Raw genomic sequence first — 17,026 nt, 5'->3', positions numbered from 1 at the left:
GGAAATAGTTTCACAGTTGTAGAGAAAGAGTTATTGCTGGAAACTGCAAAAAAAAAACCCTGTAGCGGTGTGCTACACGCAGCGCTAAAATAACGACACGGAGTCGGTAAACTGCAGTTAAAGAAAGATTTTATTCGAACTTCACAGTCTTGCTTTAAAGCCTCCCTGATCCCGCCCTCCCCAGGCACGGATGCTGTAGGGGCACGTACTCACAGTCCCCCGCAGGCTTTTCCCTTTGTTGGTGAAGCAGACCTGGTGCCCTTTTGGGACTTGCCTTTGTGCTGGCTATTTGTGAGCCAGTTCGAGTGTGCTAGGCAGTGGGTCGCCACAACCCTAATTTAAATGACCCTGTAGGAGAAGAGGAAAAAAAGCAGACTAGTAAAGGAAATAGGACACAGAACATTACAGCAAACAACAGGCACTTCGGTACATAATGTCTTGTTGATCTTTTAACCTACTCTAAGATCAATCTAGCTCTTCCCTCTCACATAGCCCTGCATTGTTCTGTAATCTGTGTGCTTATCTAAGAGTCTCTTGAATGCCCCAAATGTATCTGCCTCATTCACATTAAAGTTATGTCCCTCATATTAGCTATTTCCACTCTGGGAAAAAGTCAATGTCTATCCACTCAATATATGTCTATTATCACTTTGTACACCTCTATCAAGTCACCTCTCATCCTCCTTCACTCCAGAGAGAAAAGCTGTAGCTCACTCAACTATATCCTCATAAGCCATGCTCTCGATTCCAGGCAGCGTCCTGGTTCATCTCCTCTGCACCCTCTCTAAAACTTAACATCCTACTTATAATGAGGCAACCAGAACTGAATACAATACTCCCAAGTGCAATCTACCCACAATTTTACAGCGCTGTAACATTAACTCATGGCTCTTGAACTCAATCCACTGACATATAATGAAGTCCAACACACCACACAACATAGACACAGATGCTGGACATTCGAAGCAACATACACAAAATACTCAAACTATGCAGGACACACAGCATCAAAAGAAATAAAATCACTGAAAGGAAGGGGGAAGATGCCAGATTAAAAAGGTGGGGAGGAGGCCAGCTAGAAAGCTGAAGATAGGTGAAGCCAAGTGGGTGGGAATGATAGGAGATAATTCTCTAATTCATGCAGCATCCTAGTCTTAGCTGCATTTGAAACCACATGCAATGTGTAAAAGACAGGATGACAATTCGAAGTTCAAAGTACATTTATTATCAAAGTGCTATACAACCTTGAGATTCGTCTCCTAACAAGTAGCCTTCAAACAAAGAAAAAGTGCCTTCTTAAACCAAAATTGATTGCACCATTAGGTGCTCTCTCCATGTTTTCAATATGAACCCCTAAATACACTACTATTAAATAGACTCTTGTTTTGATCTCCTTTGTTCAGGCTGGTAGTATTTCACTTACTAATATGCTGCATGAAGGTGCAGCAAATATATTTAGGGATGCAGTCAGTGATGAGCTGGTGTTACGAATTGAGAGACAGGTAAGTAGCAAATTTGGAAAAAACAGGAATACATTCTCTGAGCTAGGTCTTGTGGGCAGGTTAAGCGAAAGTCAAGATTGTGACTGATTCAGAGACATATTCAGGATTATTACTGGTTTCATAGGGTAAACTGCAAGAAAACTGTTCTCTAGTTCGAGTATCGGGGGCACAGATTAAAAATTTTGACTTAAAGATACTAGGGTGATTTGAGAAATAAGAAGCATTTAGACACAGCTGTAAACCAATGCCTGAAAGGGTGATGGAATCAGAAGTAATTGTAGTCCTGAGAAAGGGAATGGATTGGCTCTCAAGGAGCAATCATCCAATGGACAGGAGGCCTTTACAAAGGGTAGGTAAACCTGTCCAATGCATCACTGGCTGCCACCTACCTGCCACCAAGGACATGCACTCAGTGGCTACTCTATTAGATACACCTGTACACCTGCTTGTTATTTCAAATATCTCATTAGCTAATCATGTGAGAGCAACTCAGTGCATTAAAACATGCAGACACAACAGAAGCATTCCCGCACAGGTCCAGTGAAGAGCTTTAAAAAGCAGGAAGTTTTTCAATGAAAGTTTGATTGGAGTACTGTGCAGATGCAACAGAAGTGTTCCCACTCAGGTCTAGCGAAGAGCTTTAAAAACCCAGTTTCTATAAAAGAGTGGTACTCCCTAGCAGTGCGGCCATCGTGGGAGTGGTCTTGAGTCAGAGTAGTAAGGCTTTGGCTCAACAGGGCTTCAGTGAGAACAAGCAGAAGCAAGGTAAGTAGGTGAGTTCATTCCTTATTTCTTACTACTTTTTTTCTTATTTAGCTCTTCAGAGAATAGGGGGTCTGCAGAGACAGTGTTCTGTTCTGGGTGTCAGATGTTGGATTTCCAGGATACTTACAACCTCCCCAGTGGCCACATCTGCATCAGATGCAGCTCCTTAGAGACCATTTTAGTGAACTGGAGCTACAGCTCAATGACCTTTGGCTTGTTAGGGAAAGTGAAACAGTGATAGACACCCCAAGTCTACAGGAGACAGGAGAGGAAAGGGAGAACCTCAGATAGTGGAGACCACCTCTGTGGCCATTCCCCCTCAACAATAAGTACTCCATTTTGAGTACTGCTGGGTGGGGGGGGACCTATCTGGTGGAAGCAACAGCGGCCATGCCTCTTGCCTTGAGTCTGGCCCTGTGGCTCAGAAGGGTAGGGAACCGAATAGGATGGCAACAGTAATAGGGAACTCTATAGTCAAGATAGGCGATTCTGTGGACACAAAAAGGAAACACTCCTAGGTGCCAGGATCATCAACATTTCTGAACATGTCCCCAATATCCTGAAAAGGGAGGATGAGCAGCCAGAAGTCATGGGTCAAATTGGTATCAATAAAAGAGAGGAGGTCCTGAAAACAGAATACAGGGAATTAGGAAGGAAGCTGAGAAGCAGGACCTCAAGGGTAGTAATCTTGGGATTGCTGCCTGTGTCACGTGACAGGATAGGAATAGAATGAGGTGGCAGGTAAATGTGTAGCTGAAGAATAGGAGCAGGGGACAGGGATTCAGATTTCTGGTTCATTGGGACCTCTTCTGGGGAACGTGTGACCTGTCCAAAAGGGACAGGTTGCACTTGAATCCGAGGGGGACTAATATTTTGGCGGGCAGGTTTACTAGAGCTGTTGGAGTGGTTTAAGCTGATGTGGCAGGGGATAGGAACCAGAATGATAGAGCTGAGGTTGGGCCAGCAGATTTACAAATAGATGATGTATGTAAGATGAATGTAAGGAAGGACAAACTAATGATTGAGTACAAATGCAGACAGAGTAAAGCATTAAATTGTACCACAGAGGTAAAATTCAAAAGGACAAAGAATGCAGGACTGAAGGTTCTGTATTTAAATGTGCGTAGCATTTGGAATAAGGTGGACAAACTAATGGCGCAATTAGAGATTGGTCTGTATGATGTTGTGGGCGTCACGGAATCCTGGCTGAAAGAAGGCCAGAGTTGGGATGTTGAGATTGCAAGGGGAGCTGGAAAAGGCATGTAATAAGGGTAATGACACAATTGTAATGGGGACTACAATATGCAAGGGGATTGGGAAATTCAGGTTAGTGTTGGATCACAAGGGAGGGTATTTGTTGAATGCCTACACGAGATGGCTTTTTAGAGCAGTTTGTGCTTGAGACTACATGGAGAAGGGCCATTTTAGATTGGGCATTGTTTAATAACCCACATTTTATTCGGGAGCTTAATGTAAAGGAACCCTGAGGAGACAGTGATCATAATATGATTGAATTCACACTGCAATTGAGAAGGAAAAGCATCAGTCACATGTATCAGTATCACAATGGACTAAAGAGAATTACAGAGGCATGAGAGAGGAGCTTGCCCAGGTGGATTGAGGGGGATACCAGCAGGGGTAACGGTAGAGGAAAGATGGTTGAAGTTTCTGGGAATGGTTCACAAGGCACAGGATAGATATGTCCTACAGAAGAAGTAGTTCTCAAATGGTAGTGGGTAGGCAACCATGGCTGACAAAGGAAGTTAAGGACTGCATAAAGCCAAGGAAAGAGCATATAAGGTGGCAAAAGGGAGTGGGAAATTGGATAATTGGGAAGCTTTTAAAATCAACAAAAGGCAACTAAAAAAGCTATAAGAAGGGAAAAGATGAAACATGAGGGCAAACTAGCAAATAATATAAAACAGGATACCAAAAGATTTTTCAGTTATATAAAAAGTAAAAGGCAGATGAGAGTTGACCATGTCATTTACTTGGATTTTCAGAAGGCATTTGATAAGGTGCCACACATGAGGCTGCTTAACAAGATAAAGTCCTATGGCGTAACAGGAAAGATGCTGGCATGGATAGCGGAATGGCTGACAGGCAGGAGGAAGTGAGTGGGAATAAATGGGACCTTTTCTAGTTGGCTGTTGGTGACTAGTGGTGTTCCTCAAGGGTTAGTATTGGGACCACTACTTTCCATATTGATGTCAGTGATTTGGATAAAAAGCCAAAATGGAATTGATGGCTTTGTGGCAAAGTTTGCGGATGATACGAAGTTAGGTGGAGGGGTAGGTAGTGCTGAGGAAGCAATGTGATTGTAGCAGGACCTAGACAAATTGGAACTGACAAGGTAGGACAGTGTTTACCTTCTCCTATCAGATTCCCTCTTCAGCACTTTATCTTTTTCATCTTCATCTCACTTCATCTCCCCTCCCCCACCCACCTATCGTCTCCCTCACCTTGTAGTGCTTCCACTCCCCCCACCTTCTTAATCTGGTTCCTTCCCCCGTCCTTTCCAATATCTCCTGGATTTTCTTAGTCTTTTTTCAACATTGATGTCAAAATCAGAATCGGTTTTATTATTACCAGCATGTGTCGTGAAATTTGTTATCTTAGCAAAAGCAGTTCAATGCAATACATAATCTAGCAGAGAGAAAAAAATAACAGATAAACATGTAAATCAATTATGTATATTGAAAAGATTTTTTTTTAATGTACAAAAATAGAAATACTGTATACTTAAATAAAAAGTGAGGTAGTGTACAAGGGATTCAATGTCCATTTAGGAATTGGACGGTAGAGGAGAAGAATCTGTTCCTGAATCACTGAGTATGTGTCTTCAGGATTCTGTACCAAGGGCATGCCCTTGGTGCCGGAGATCCTTAATAATGGATGCTGCCTTTCTGAGATGTCCTGGGTACTTTGTAGGCTAGTGCCCAAGATGGAGCTGGCTAGATTTACAACCTTCTGCAGCTTCTTTCAGTCCTGTACAGTAGCTCCTCCATACCAAACAGTGATGCATCCTGTAAGAATGCTTTCCATGGTACAACTATAGAAGTTTTTGAGTGTATTTGTTGACATGTCAAACCTCTTCAAACTCCTAATAAAGTATAGCTGCTGTCTTACCTTCTTTATAACTACATCGATATGTGAGACCAAGTTAGATCTTTGGAGAGCTAGACACCTAGGAACTTGAAGCTGCTCACTCTCTCCACTTCTGATCCCTCTGTGAGGATTGGTATGTATTCCTTCGTCTTACCCTTCCTAAAGTCCACAATCAGCTCTTTCATCTTACTGACATTGAGTGCCAGGTTGTTGCTGTGGCATCACTCCATTAGTTGGCATATCTCACTCCTGTACGCCCTCTCGTCACCACCTGAGATTCTACCAACAATGGTTGTATGGTCAGCAAATTTATAGATGGTGTTTGAGCTATTGGTCACAGAATTACAGGAAGGATATTCATAAGGTTGAAAGAGTGCAGAGAAGGTTTACAAGGATGTTGCCAGGACTCGAGAAACTGAGTTACCGAGAAAAGTTGAATAGGTTAGGACTTTATTCCCTGGAGCGTAGAAGAATGAGGGGAGACGATAGAGGTATATAAAATTATGATGGGTATAGATAGAGTGAATGCAAGCAGGCTTTTTCCACTGAGGCTAGAGGAGAAAAAAAATCAGGACATGGGTTAAGGGTGAAGGGGGAAAAGTTTAAAGGGAACATTGGGGGGGCTTCTTCACACAGAGAGTGGTGGGAGTGTGGAATGAGCTGCCAGATGAAGTGATAAATGTGGGGCTCACTTTTAACATTTAAGAAAAACTTGAACAGTTACATGGATGAGGGGATGGGAGGGATATGGTCCAGGTGCAGGTCAGAGGGACTAGGCAGAAAAATGGTTCAGCACAGCCAAGAAGGCCTGTTTCTGTGCTGTAATGTTCTATGGTTCTATGCCTAGCCATACAGTGGCTTTGTCATCTCCACCATCCTTACCTGCCTTCTCTGTGATTGCTTGTTTTCTCACTTTTCCAGAGGTTATCAATCTGTATGAGTACCACATCGCATTGCGGTTAGCGTAACATTATTACATCTTAATGTGTCAGAATTCAGAGTTAAATCTCAGCAACCCCGTGGACTGCATAGGTTTCCTCTGACATTCCAAACACTTACTGGTTAGTAGGTCATTGGTCTTCATAAATTAAATCCTGTGATTAAGCCAGGGTTAATTATTAAATTAAATATGATCTGGATGATGGGGTGGTAAATTGGATTAGTAAGTATGCAGATGATACTAAGATAGCTGGCGTTGTGGATAATGAAGTAGGTTTTCAAAGCTTGCAGAGAGATTTAGGCCAGTTAGAAGAGTGGGCTGAAAGATGGCAGATGGAGTTTAATGCTGGTAAGTGTGAGGTGCTACATTTTGGTCGGACTAATCAAAATAGGACACACATGGTAAATGGTAGGGCATTGAGGAATGCAGTAGAACAGAGTGATCTAGGAATAATGGTGCATAGTTCCCTGAAGGTGGAATCTCATGTAGAAAGCTTTAGGTACGCTAGCCTTTATAAATCAGAACATTGAGTATAGGAGTTGGGATGTAATGTTAAAATTGTACAAGGCATTGGTGAGGCCAAATTTGGAGTATTGTGTACAGTTCTGGTCACCGAATTATAGGAAAGATGTCAACAAAGTAAAGAGAGTACAGAGGAGACTTACTAGAATGTTACCTGGGTTTCAGCACCTAAGTTACGGAGAACCGTTGAACAAGTTTGGTCTTTATTCTTTGGAGCATAGAAGGTTGAGGGAGGACTTGATAAGAGGTATTTAAAATTATGAGGGGGATAGATAGAGTTGACGTGAATAGGCTTTTTCCATTGAGAGTAGGGGAGATTCAAACAAGAGGACTTGAGTTGAGAGCTAAGGGGCAAAAGTTTAGGGGTAACATGAGGGGGAACTTCTTTATACAGAGAGTGGTAGCTGTGTGGAACGAGCTTCCAATAGAAGTGGTAGAGACAGGTTCGATTTTGTCTTTTAAATTAAAATTGGATAAAGGAATGAAAGGTTACGGGCTGAGTGTAGGTAGGTGGGACTAGGTAAGAGTAAGCATTCGGCACGGACTAGAAGGGCCAAGATGGCCTGTTTCCGTGCTGTAATTGTTATATGGTTATATAAATTGGTTGTTTGCCAGCAGCATAGTTCGAAGGACCTGAAAGGGCGTATTTTGTGCTGAATCTCTAAATAAATAAAAATAACATTAACTCCCTCACCATAGATGCTGCCTGACCTTCAGAGTAGTTACATTGCTTTCATTTCAGATTCCCAGCAACTTCAATCCTTTGCATCTCACAGTTGCAATTTTCTTTTTAAAATTCTCTCCTGTCTTCATTTATCCACTATTTATATCCCCCTGGCCAGGTGATTCAGAAGCTTTCATCCACCTCTCCCAGCTAGCACCACAAACATTAATGCGTCACTCAGTCTCTCTTGGTCTTCATTCTTGTCACAGACACTCCACACTCCTCTTTCTCTGAAGTAAAAAATGTTGGCGGTTATATGGAAAATTAAAGCTTATTGCGTAAGTGGTAAACCAAAAGTGTCGATAAACCACAGGAAACAGAGAGTAGCATAAATGGGTCTTTTCTGGTTGATATGATGTAGAAGGTGATACACTGCAAAGATTAGTTCTGGAATCTCAACTTTTTAGTTTCTGTATATGGTTTGTATTGAAGGTGCAAAAAGGCATATTTGCAAAACTTTTTGATGACCTAAAAATAGATGGTAGGAAAATAAGTTGTGAAAAGGACATGGAGATTGCCAAGGGAGGTAGGTGGATGAACCACCTCTGCTTCCAGATAAGGGAATGGAAGTGTTAATATATGAGATGAGTTTGATGACTCTGGCCTGTACTTGTAAGAGATTAGAAGAATGATGGGAGATCTCATTGAAACCTATTGAATACTGAAGGCACTAGATAGCGTGAATGTGGAGATGTTTCCTGTAGTGTGGGAGTCTAGTGTTTTGAGAAGTTGGTGATGAAACATATCAACTTCTGCTTGAGAAGCAACTTGGATTCACTCCAATTTGACTACTGTCACAACAGGTCTACAGCAGGTGCCATTTCATTGGCTCTTCACTCAACAACTAGGCAGCAAAGATGCATACATACATTAGGATGCTCTTTATTGACTACAGCTCAGCATTCAATACTATTATCCCCTCATAACTAACCAATAAGCTTGGCTTCAATACCTCCTTGTCCAATTGGGTCCTTAACTTCCTCACTTGCAGACCTCAGTCAGTTTGGATTGGCAATATCTCCACAACTCCATCAGTAGAGGTCTACTACAAGGCTGTGTGCTTAGCCACTTGCCCTACTCACTTATGTCTGTGTGGCTAAGCAGAGCTCCAAAGCCATTTTTAAGTTTGCTGGTGACACCACTCAAAGGTGGAAATGAATCAGCATGTAGGAGGGAGAATGAAAATCTGGCTGAGTGGTGTCACAACAGCAACCTCTTACTCAATGTCAGAAAGACTAAGGAGATGATTATTGACTTAAGGACAAGGAAATCTGAAGTCCCTGGTCCATCCTCATCAGGAGATCAGAGAGGGAAGGGGTCAGCAACTTTAAACTTCTTGATGTTACCATTTCAGAGTATCTCTCTGGCCCAGCACATAAGTGCAATTATGAAGAAAGCATGGCAGCACCTCTACTTCCTTAGGGGTTTGTGAAGGTTTGGCATGACATCGCAAACTTTGACAAATTTCTATAGATGTGTGGAGGAGAGTATATTGACTAGTTGCATCATGGAAACACCAATGCCCTTGAATGGAAAATCCTACAAAATGTAGTGAATATGGCCTAGTCTATCACGGATAAAGCCCTTCCCACTATTGAGCACATCTATAGGGAGTAGTCACAGGAAAGCATCATCCATTATCTTTCTTTTCCAATCTTTTTATTATTATTATTAATAATATCAACATAATAAGATTAATACATAGATGATGGGATTGCAAACATACAAATTTAAACTGAACATGAAAGGATACATAAGCAATAGTTACAATATAAATGAGTCTTCCCAAATCATGGACGATACAAGTAACATATAAACAAAGCAAAACTAGGTATATCATAATATATATTTTAAAAAAAAGAAAAGAGAAAAAAAATTATGCTAGAAAAACTAATCTAACAACCTAATAACTAATAAGGAAAAAAAATGATGAAAAAAAATGAGCTGTGTATAATATCTAACAAAAAATACAAAATCATCAGTGTCGTCAACTCCGATCCTCTCAACATATGTAAAATCAAAACTGGAAAAACAAATAGGCTTGGAACAGGGTCACATTACATCATATGAAAATATTGAATAAATGGTCTCCATATCTTTTCAAATTTAATAGAAGGGTCAAATACAACACTTCTAATTTTTTCTAAATTTAGACATAACATAGTTTGAGAAAACCAATGAAATACGGTAGGAGGATTAATTTCTTTCCAATTCAACAAAATAGATCTTCTAGCCATTAATGTAAGAAATGCAATCATTCGACAAGCAGAAGACTGAATCCATCATTGGTAAACCAAAAATTGCAGTAATAGGATGAGGTTGTAAATCAATGTTCAATTGATCATCCATTATCAAGGACCCCGATCACCTCTTCTCACAGCTGTCATCAGGGAGGAGGTACAGGAACGTCAGATCTCACCCTCTCAGGTTCAGGAACAGTTATCACCCCTCAACCATCAGGATCCTGAACCAGTTGGGATGACTTCACTTGCCTCATCACTGAACTGTTCCCACAACCTATGGACTCTCAACAACTCTTCCTCTCATGTTCTTAATTGTTTGTTTATGTATGTATGTATTTATAGTTTGTTGCCTTTGGTTGTCTGTCCTGGTAGATGTAGTCTTTCATTGATTCTATTATGTTTCTTTGATTTTTTTTGAGTACACCCATAAAAAAAATGAATCTGACAGTTGTGTATGGTGACATTTATGTACTTTGATAATAAATTTACTATGAATGTTGAGCTTGGTGAAGAGATGTATTCAGGAAATGATTAGAGTTTGATGCAGATCTTGCAGGTTATTGGAATATATTCTGTGCATTAGAACATTGATTCACTTTTCACTTGTACTCTCTTGCCTTTTCTTGTACTCCCATGTCTGTACATTAAAAATGTAATATCTACAATGCATAAAATAGATTCCAATGTTTAGCACAGAAGCAAACAATGATTAAAAATGAGTGGGATAAAAAAATTAATTCATAAAGTGACTTGATTGTGTCCTGGAGGTAGAATTGATGAGCTCATTGTGTTTTTATTTTAAAAAATCATTATCCAAAGTACAGTTCAATGCTGAATGACTGCTTTAGTATTATTAAGTTACCAGACCTGCAGTCCAGGCACCTGCAATCCTTGATGCTCTGATAAAGTTAGCTAAAAATTTCAACTTAACACAGTACCGTACAAAACAGGTACAGGCCTTTCAGCCCACAATGACTGTGCCAATCATGATGCTAATTTAATTCAACGTGCACAAGGTCCATTTTCCCTTCATCCCCGTTTGGTCATGTTGCTATCCTGTTAGCTTCCATCACTCTTTCCCTGCCAGAGCATTCCAGATATCTACTCCTCTCTGTGTAAAAAATACCCCTTTAAAATTTCCCCTACTCATCTCAAAACTGTGCCCTCTAGTATTTGACATTTATTTTTTCTATGAAGCAATTTGGGAGCTGGGATCAGTTTTATGGGTTTTGGTGTCCAATGAGGCAGATGTGGGAACCTCAGACTCTTCAAGTCGGCAGTGAAACCCAGCCTCATACAGAACTCTGGTGTCAGACATGCAAACAGGGTGGTCTACCCAATGTAGCTGATTAACATTTAAAAAAAATGCTGGAAGAACTCAGCAAGTCAGGCAGCATTTATGGAGGGAAACCCTTCCAGCATTTTGTATGTGTTGTCCAAGATTTCCAGCATCTCCAGAATCATATGTTTATGTAGCTGACTGAGTCTACCTTGGACCTCAATTCTAGGGATGTCAGTTTGGAAGAAGCTGAAGTGTTCCCTCTCCCTTCTGGACAAGGATTTTGCAAACACATTGATGGTGTTATCTTTCCATTGGCTTGAGTTGCCTTTATGTGAGTAGTCTTGGTGTTAGAAGCATGCAGGTAGGCAGAGATCACTCAATTAACCCATGTCTATGTCTATGATGCTGCATTGAAGGTGGTGATGAATTCATCATCAATTCCTTCCTTTGCTGAGAGGTATTTCCTGAGTGGTCCATGTTTTCCAAAGTTTGATCATGAACTTTTATTGTTCATACAATCAAATTATATGCTGGTTGACTTTTTGAAGCTTTAACAAACAAAAATCCAAAGTTAATGAAGTAGCTAAAGCAAATAATCAATGGTCCAAATTATCACTTAGTTCCACTTTGTTAATTCAGTAAACATAATGCTTCCTTAAACCATAATTTTCCGACTTCTTGCTTCTATCATGAGAGCATCCTGGAAAGAAGTGAAATAGATCCCAACAAAGCAGATTACCACAGATCATCCTGGCATCCACCATACTGACCTTTGCCATTGTGATGAGGACACTGAAATCAACAGCAGTGAATTAAATAATGGGATAAATGAAATAAAAATAAATGAAATAAATCCCATTTATTTCTGTGATTAGTCTATATGATTGCAAATATCCTAATTCCATTCCATGCTGTGGCATTAGAATATCTTCAGCCTGGTGAAATTACATCAGAATATAGGAAATAAAAGCAGATAGAGGTCATTCAGTTTGTGTCACACCCAGTAATGCCACTGCCTCGTAGCTCCTGAAACCTAGATTCAGTCCTGACCTCGGGGTGGAGTTTGCACATTCTCCCAGTGATCACGTGAGTTTCCTCTGGGTGCTTCCAGTTTCCTCCCGCATTCTAAGGACAGGCAGGTTTTGTAGATTAATTGGCTGCTATAGATTATCACTTGAGTGTAGGAGAATAGTAGAGTTTGGTGGGGAATTGATGAGGGATCAGAATCAGGTTTATTATCACCAGCATGCGTTAACTTAGCAGCAGCAGTTCAATGCAATATATAATAAAAATAAAAGTATACGTATATTGAATAGAACAAAAATCATGCAAAAACAGAAATAATAAATATTTAAAAACTGAGGTAGTGTCCAAGGAATTCAATGTCCACTTAGGAATTGGATGGCAGAGGGGAAGAAGCTGTTCCTGAATTGCTGAGTGTGTGCCTTCAGGCTTCTGTACCTCCTAGCTGATGGTTAAAATGAGAAAAGGGCATGCCCTGGGATTAATGTAGGAGTAGTGTAAATGGCTGTTTGAAGGTGGGTTTGAATGGGTCTGTTTCAGTACTATGTCTGTCTATGACAATGGCAGAACATGGCTGATTTTATGTTGACTTCAGCTCTGTCTATCTCAATTTGAGTAAATTGGACTAAAACGTAAGAGCAGAATAAGCCATTTGGCCCATCAGTCTGCTTGTCATTCGATCACGGCTGATTTATTTACTCTCTTAACCTCTCCCTTCTCCTCTAACTTTTGATGCCCTTACTAATCTAAAGTCTATCAATATACCCAATAACTTGGCCTCCATAACTGCCATTGCCAATGACTTCCAATAGGATAGTTGTACGTTCAGATGCAGTGGCTTTTACAGAGCCAACCAAAGGCATTGTCTTTTCTAAATGTATATTTTATAATCACAAGACCCTGCTGGACATTAAGAACTTCAAGTACTGCATGAGTACCCTGTCAGTGAGTTGATTGTTGGTGGGAAAACTGATGGATCTGGACTTGATGCCGATTGTGCAGTAAGTGGTTGTCAGTCACTTTCTTGTGATTGCAAGACCCTGTTGTATAGCCACCCAGGAGAGAGGCATCAGAGTCAAAGTGCTCCAATGGAGATGGTGTGATACGGCGTCCAAGCTGGAGTCAATGCTGTCCCCCAGTGTTCACTCAGTAGAAGATGATCCATATTCTGTTCGGCTGCAGACTGCTGCAACATTCAGGGACTTGGACTATATATCTTTGGTGTGATTGTATTTTACTGCTATCTTATGTGGTCTATGTGCCCTGTGCTGTGTTTTACACCTTGGCCCAGGAATATGTTTGGCTTTATTCATGGGTATTACTGTGGTCGTGCTGATAGGCAACAAGTAAAAGCAACACACTGACTCTAGCAGGGTCTGGTTGAACCGGTTACTGTTTCAATCCGCGCGTGCTTCAGTACCCACTCCCAGCATCCCCCGCTCTTTGCGAGGTGGAAGCGACGTTGGCTTCCAGGCCGAGGTCTGCCCCGCACTCAGAGCACTCTCGGTTGCCGCTGGCTGCGGACTCGCCCGTGACTGCTGAAGCCGGTTTGTTTGCTGCGTGGGCAAACCGCCATATAACACCCCCACCCCCCCGAACTGGTGCTAGGAGGTGCAGAGTCCACAGCCTGCACACTGTCAGTTCTTTTAGGTGGCCGGCCTCATCGTAGTGGGGGTGGCACCGCAACTGGGCATTCAAGGTCTAGAAGTGCCGGTTTGAGACGGTCAATGGTAAAAGTCTCTTCACGACCACTGATGTCGAGAACGCAGGTCATCCCATTATGGCGCACCACCTTGTAGGGTCGGCTGGTCCCCTACAGGGGTGGTCTGTGCATGCCTTAGGCGAACAAAAACATACTTGCTCTGTTGTAGGTCCTTGGGCATGAAAGGGTGTTGCTCTGTGATGGGACATCGGGACTGGGGCAAGTGTTCCAAGCTGCTCCTGGAGTTTAGTTAGGACCGCTGTGTGTGTTCTTCTGGCCACGGGGTGCTGGCACAAAGTGACATCAGCTTCCAGGCCGAGGTCTGCCCTGCACTCAGAGCCCTCTTGGTTGTCGCTGACTGTGGACTCACCCGCGACTGCTGGAGCCAGTTCACTTGCCACGTGGGCGAGCCACCACATTACATATGATTGTACAATTACACTTGAACTTGAATCCCAGAGATTCACCATCCTCAGGCTAAAAAGTTCCTCTTTATCTCTATATGAAAGGAACATTCTTCTATTTGGAGGCTGTGTCCTCAAGTTCTAGATTCTCTTATTACTGGAAACATCCTCTACATAGCCACTCTTTCTAGGACTGTCAATATCCAATAGGTTTCAATGAGATCCCTTCTCATTCTTTTAAACTCCAGAGACATCAAAATGCTCATGGGTACCATGGAGTCATGATAGGCATGTGAGAAGAGTTAAGAAGGCAGAGTGAGAAATAGAAGCAGAGGGAAGGGGGAAGAGGTTTTTATTTTAACCAGAAGGAGAAATCAATGTTCATGTCATCAGGTTGGAGGCTACCAAGACAGAAAATGAGGTGTTGTCCCTCCACCCTGAGAGTGGTCTTGATGTAAGTATCTATCATTTAGTAACAATGATCAGAGAGGAACACAGAATCAGTATTTACTGATAAGCAAACTTTACTGTCTCAACTAAAGAGTACGTGGGTTCACCAACTAACTACCTGTATGCACACCTACTGGAATCCCTGAGCCTCCATGAACAGACAATGAAAAGTTGTTAGCCTGGAAAGGAGTCGACAGCTGGCCAAGCGTTCCTTGTGGTCCCGGGTCTTCCTCATTGGCAATGGCTGTTCTCTGGCTGCTGAAGATTAATCACTGTTATGTATTTGGAGCTCCTGACTCTCATAGTGTCCCTTATCAGTTGAACTGATGGATCTCCATCCCATTGGCTTACAGTCACCTGACCCGCCTGGATCACTTCTTAATGACTCTGGTCCAGTATTACAACCAACTCTGTTCCATGGTTTCTGCTCCCCACCCAAGTCTCATGCCCATGTTCCTTTCAAATCTGGCTAGTTCAAACCAATCAAAAATAGGTGAACCCAACAAGATTACAGATTACTTCTCTGGTCCGTCTGCCTCTTTACATAATAAATAACTATTGGTCAGAGAATTGTAATTAGCTGAAGCTCCTTGTGTCCATATTCAATATTCAAATATACCAGAGCAAGAATCAATTCAGATTTCACAAAATGGGGGAAACAAATCAATAGGTTTGACTACTCCCCCTGTCCTTGATTCATCCGTACCCACTGTAGTTCTTTCAGGCCAACAGCCTCATCATAGCAAAAGAGGAAGCCATGGACCAGGGATGGGGATAGGAATTAAAATGGATGGGAATTTCTGCTGTGCTTGACAAGCGGCCTCTCAATTTATGACTGGTCTCACCACTGTAGAAGAGCCTGCATCAGGAGCACCAGATGCAATAGACAACCCCAACAGAGTCACAGGTGAAGTGTTCCCTCTCCTGGAAGGACTGTTTGGGCCCTGAATGGAGGTGAGGGAGAAGGGGAATGGGCAGGTGTAGCACTTTGGCTGCACCTGTCTAGCATTTTTACAGGAGACAGGTTCCCTTAAATATCCATTTCTGATTTCTCCCTCCCCATTCTCAATCTCTGTTTCCACCTCTGGAGACAAAATGTCAGCTGACATCTTTTATAAACCTGTCGATTCATGGCTATCTTGATGATATTTATTCCCACCCTGTCTCTTACAAAAATGCTATTCCGACATGTCAGTCCACTGTCTACTGTCACGATGAGGCCACACACAGGTTGGAGGAGTAACACCTTATCTTCTCTATGGGTTGCCCCCAATGTGATGGAAAGAACATCAATTTCTCAAACTTCTGGCAAACCCCGCCCCCACCTCACCATTCCCCATCCCCATTTCCCTCTCTCACCTTACCTCCGCGCATGCCCCTCACCTTCTGGTGCTCCTCTCCCTTTTCTCTCTTCCATGGCTTCTGTTCTTTCCCTTCAGATTTCTGCTTCTCCACCCTGTATCTCTTTCATCAATCAATTCCCAGCTCTTTACTTCACCCCTCCCCCTCCCACTGATCACCTTGTGTTTCTCCCTCCCCTCCCACACCTTCTTACTCTGACTCCTCATCTTGTTCACCAGTCCAGATGTAGGGTCTCGGCCCCAAACGTCGATTGTTACTCTTTTCCACATATGCTGCCTGGTCTGCTGAGTTCCTCCAGCATTTGTGTGTGTTGCTTGGATTTCCGGCATCTGCAGATTTTCTCCTGTCTGTGATTCCCTTTTCTCAGTTCCTTTGTCTCTTCCGCCTCTGTTCCCAGGATGAGGCTTCCCTTTCCAGGACATCAGAGATGTCTTCCTTCTTCAAAACCTTTCCCTTCCTCTGCTATTGATGCTGTCTTCACCCACATCTCCTTGATTTCCCAGACATCTTTCGCTTCTTTAACAGGGATAGAATTCCTCTTGTTTTAACCTACTACCCTATGAGCCTCTGCATTCAACACATCATTCTCCAACTTCTGTCATCTTCAAAGTTATCCTACCACCCACTCTCCACTTTCTGCAGGAATCATTCCCTACATAATCCCTTTATCCGCTAATCCCTCCACATTAATCACCCTCATGGCACTTGTCCTTGCAAGTGGCCAAAGTGCAACACCTGCCATTCACCTCTTCCCTCACCCCCATGCAGGGCCCCAGACCATCCTTCCTGGTGAGGCAACACTTCACTTGTGAATCTGTTGGGGTCATCTATTGTATCTGGTGTTCGCTACATTGTAAACTGGGGGACTGCTTTGTTGAGTACATATTGCATTGTACTGCTGCTGCAAAGACAACACATTTCATAATAAATGCCAATGATATTGAATCTGATTCTGATTTGTTGGAATATCACCTATTTTGGTACTCAGGGTGGAGGAGC

This window comes from Hypanus sabinus, chromosome 12 (assembly GCF_030144855.1).
Source record: "Hypanus sabinus isolate sHypSab1 chromosome 12, sHypSab1.hap1, whole genome shotgun sequence".
Taxonomy (NCBI): Eukaryota; Metazoa; Chordata; class Chondrichthyes; order Myliobatiformes; family Dasyatidae; genus Hypanus; species Hypanus sabinus.
The sequence above is the reverse complement of the archived record's forward strand: the minus strand, read 5'-3'. Positions refer to the sequence as shown.